The following is a 5,000-nucleotide window of genomic DNA, read 5'->3' on the forward strand; positions in this document are numbered from 1 at the left end:
ACATATTCGAAGAAATTCTGACCGGCATTTGGAATGGTTTGTGGATTCCGAACAGCTATACTAGCTGAACCTAATAAGATAGCAATAACAACCCAAGAAGTTATAAGTACTTGGCCGTGGACTTGAAAACCTCCTATTTGCCAATAGAAATGTTGGCCTACTTCCACACCAGATATATCGTATAACCCTTTTAGTGTGTTGGTGGAACATGATAGAACATTCATATTGCCCTCTGACAGAAATAGAACTTGAAAGGGAATTATTTTGATTCAACCATCTCTTTTTCCACTTGATTAGTTGAATTTTCTATTTTGGATACTAACTAATCACAAAATATCCCCAGTAATTTTTATTTCTTTTATGCGATTCAAGAGTAGTAACCGATTCCATAAATCTATGGAGTTCAAAAAAGAATTTATTTATCTTATTATTAATCAAGGATTTCGTATATAGCTAGAACGACCCTCACAAATTGAGAATACTAATTTGTTAAGAATTAATCGGATTGAAGCTATAGCGTCATCATTTGCTGGAATCGAAATATCTGCAAGATCCGGGTCACAGTTTGTATCAATTAAACAAATTGTTGGAATTCCCAAAGTGATACATTCTCGAAGAGCCGTATATTCTTCTTGCTGATCAACAATAATTACAATATCGGGCAAGCCTGTCATATATTTAATCCCGCCCAGATATGTTTGCAAGTGAGATAATTGTCTCTTCGACATAGCTGCGTCTCTTTTTGGAAGACGGTTGAGTTTCCCCGTCTTTTGTTCCGTTCTCAAGTCCCTGAACTTATGAAGTCTCGTTTCTGTAGTGGACCAATTCGTTAACATACCACCGAGCCACTTTTTATTAACATAATGACACCTAGCCTTTATTGCAGCCCGTGCTACTAAATCAGCTGCTTTATTTTTGGTACCAACAATTAAAAACTGTTTTCCACGACTTGCTGCATCAAAAACTAAATCACAAGCTTCTGATAAAAAACGAGCAGTTTTTGTAAGATTTGTAATATGAATACCTTTACGCTTTGCAGAAATATAAGGTGCCATCCTAGGATTCCATTTCCTAGTACCATGACCAAAATGAACTCCTGCTTCCATCATCTCTTCTAAATTGATGTTCCAATATCTTCTTGTCATTTCTCCCCCCATTTCCTTCTTTTTTTTTTTCAAAAAAAGCGACGAGGTGCCCTGAACTAAATAATTGTTCCGATGGAACCTTTTCTTCTACCGGAGATTGGCCGTGTCTGTCGATATACGATCCAAATCGCTACCCTCTATTCGTTATTATCTTTATTTTCAGGACAACATCAAATGACCCAGAGAGTTTTTTTTATTAAAAAAGTATTAATCCACCTTTAGGAATTATTAAATCCTCTAAATGATTGTTCTGGTGTTTCATGGAAATTCTTTGAAATGCAAGAATCAAATAATTCTCTGTGGTGGAACAAAATATCTTTGATTTCGCCCTCGAAAAAATTATTATTTTTTATTTCCAAAGGAATATTCTTATGTTGCCTTGAACGGTGCGCTAATCCTTTGAATCCGGTACCAACGGGTATCATCCCTCCTATAACAACGTTCTCTTTTAGGCCTTTCAACCAATCGATCCGACCCCGGAGAGCAGCTTTGGCTAAAACTCGAGCAGTTTCTTGAAAACTCGCTTCAGATATGAAACTTTGAGTATTCAAAGATGTTCTTGTTATTCCCAATAAGACGGCCCTGTAACAGATCGATTCTTCCAAAGCGCGCCCCGTTCGTTCCGCTCGCAACAATCCAATTAGTTCTCCAGGTAAAAAAACATTAGACATTCCATCCTCGGAAACTAAGACTTTTGATGTTATTTGGCGTACAATAATTTCTATGTGCCTATTATGGATTTGTACCCCTTGGGATCGATAAACCTTTTGGATCTTATTAACCAAAGATATACGACTTTGCACTATAGTTAGCTCAGCACCAATCAAGAATCCCCAAGGAATTCCAAGAATTCTTGTTATATGCTCGTTCCAACCCTCAACTCTTTTTGCTAGGTTCATTGATATTGAATCAATTGAACGCACTTCTAACACTTGTTCCACCTTTGGAAGACCCTGCGTTATATCGCCGGATCTCGATTTTTCATATATAAATGTAACTAATGTATCTCCTTCGTAAAGGATTTCTCCATAATGGCCATGAACAGTTGCTCCTGGAGTGGCTAAATAAGGCTTAGCGGATCTTATTACTACAGAGTCAAGTTGAACAATCAAAACTTGACCCGATTTTAAGTATGGTCCATTTTTGGCTATACATACATTTTCACAAATAAACTGTCCAAGACTGATTATTGGAGATGTTTCTTCACAATAATTATCATAATTATTGTAAGGGAGAAAATACCAATTCAAATTGAATGAATTCAAAACGATGTTACTGCATGGATCAGGATTATAAATCCTCCCATTTTCATCCATTAAATAATATTTAAGTGCTTGAAAGGTCTGTTTTAAATTTTCAAGTTGCAAATATTTAGTTACTAAAACCTGATTATGAGTTATTAAATCGTAAAATGAATAAAAATTCACAATTTGAAGGACTGTTCCTAAAGGGCCAATCGAATTCCTAATTTGAATTATAGGATCTTTTTTAATTGATTCTTTTATCACATTGTGATATTTTGCATCATTGAATGGACCCATTTGAAAACAATTAGATGATGACAAAATTATCAAAGATGGGCATTCCTTATTTTTATTTAACAAAGTGCGAATAGTTCCGTGATTTTGGCTAGGTGATTGTTGAATCTTTGTCTTGGAATAAATAGAATAAAAAGGATTGATATGGGTGTGATCTGACACATTATCAAAGATCAATCCTGAGCCTGACGGATCATTCCTTTTTCTGAGATACAAAATAGGGGATTTCACTAAGTCGATTCTTAGAAAATCTCGAATCAGGCCATTTGTACTTACTTCAACAAAGGAAGCACGGGCCTCTTGGATAGAAGAACTTTTTTCGTCTTCGTCCCAATTCAAAATTAAACAAGTTCGAACTAATTGAATACTTGTGCCAGAAATTCCCCGAATTGGTTTTCCATTTCCGTAAACAATATAATTGACAACTCGAAGTTGCATATTATCCTTTTCTTGGAACAAATCCGGGGGAAAGAGTGTTGCTAAATTTATACCGTCCCCTATTTCATATGTTACTACGGGTCGAACTAAAACAAAATACTTTTTCTTAGTAGATGTGATCCTTTGGACATAGATCCAATTTTTCAATTTTTTTGATTCCTTAGAATTTGTTTTTCCTGTTCCTGGTGGTATCAAGATGCCACTGTGTCGGGATATCTTATCCGTTTCTCCAGGAAAATGGATATCTCCCGAAAAGATTTTCACTTCAATCCTTTTTTTTTTCTCTCCACTCGGACTAATCCGCCCACTCGGCTTCTTGTATTTAAAGTGATTCGTGTATCTACTCCAATCAAACTATTGTGCCGTACCATTATCGAAGAAGATTCAGGTAAAATATGTACTTCTTCGGGAATGAAAAAAAATCGATCTATTTTCATTTGGTATTTTTGCTTAAATTCTTTGATTCCTCGATACTCAATCAAATCCTCTTTTTAACCATTGAATGCATCCCTATAGTCCCATATTTAGTAATTCCCGAACTCTTTCTTCTGTATCGAGGATCATCGAAATAAGCAAGAATACTTTTCTACGGAAAATACCCTTTATGGGTAGTTCAATCGATATACCCGAATGAGGCATTAGTTCTTTCTCTCGTTCTTGAATCGATTGGAATGGAATGACAAATCTATTTCTTCGCCTTTTTGCCAATAAATCAGAATTCTCGTGGAGGATAGCAGGATATGTGAGATTACAATGACCAGTACATATGATTCGATTAATTTCTGAATAATCCGGACTCCTATCTTCTTTTTTTTTACCAGAAAAATCAGAACTACACAATTTCGATCTGATTTGATCATTATTCACTGAGAGACTAGAAAGATATCTTCGTTTGACAGAAAGAGACCGAAGATTTATTTGATCTTGATCCTTGTGGAGTGAAAAGGGGACTCCATTGGATCTGCACGAACCTCCCGATAATATCCATAAATGACTTGTTTTTGGTAAAAGATGGACATTGCTATATGTAAATTCAGGCGCATGGTCCACATCGGTACTCCAGTGCATTTCTCCCTCTGAGTCAGAATAAATATGTTTTCGAACCCTTTCTTTAAAATTTAAAGTATCTGTTCCCGCGCGAATCTCAGCAATCACTTGTTCTGATTCTACATATTGATTATTTTGAACCAAAGAAAACTTTTTGGTGGAATAGTCACGTTATGTATAATATCTTCACTCTCAATAGTTACATCCAAGTCTATAGAACATAGAAAGGCGGGATGCCCATGACGCGTACGTGTGGGATGAACCAAATGCTCATTGAATTTGATTTTTCCATTAGAGGGGGCTCGTACATGTCCTGCAGTGCCACCTGTGAACACTCCACCCGTATGAAAAGTTCTTAATGTTAGTTGAGTCCCTGGTTCTCCAATAGATTGACCCGCAATAATACCGACAGCTTCTCCCAATTCGACCAGGTCACCATGAGTAGGACTCCTACCATAACATAATCGACAGATCCAAGATGGACTCCTACAAGTAAAGGGGGTTCGGATAGATATTGGTTGTGTTCGAAAGGTTATGAATCGATTGACAAGTCCAATTCCAATATCTTGGTTTCGAATGGCAATGCATCGTGAGCCCATATATATATCGTCCGCTAATACACGACCAATTAATGTTTGAATAAAAATTCGTTCCGGCATCATCCCATTTCGAGGACTCACAGAAATCCCTCGGATGGTCCCACAATCTGTTCTACGTACAACAATGTGTTGAACTACTTCAACAAGTCTGCGCGTAAGATATCCAGCATCTGATGTTCGGACAGCAGTATCCACAACTCCTTTGCGGGCTCCGTAGCAAGAAATGATATATT

Source organism: Punica granatum, unplaced genomic scaffold (genome assembly GCF_007655135.1).
Source record: "Punica granatum isolate Tunisia-2019 unplaced genomic scaffold, ASM765513v2 Contig00538, whole genome shotgun sequence".
NCBI lineage: Eukaryota > Viridiplantae > Streptophyta > Magnoliopsida > Myrtales > Lythraceae > Punica > Punica granatum.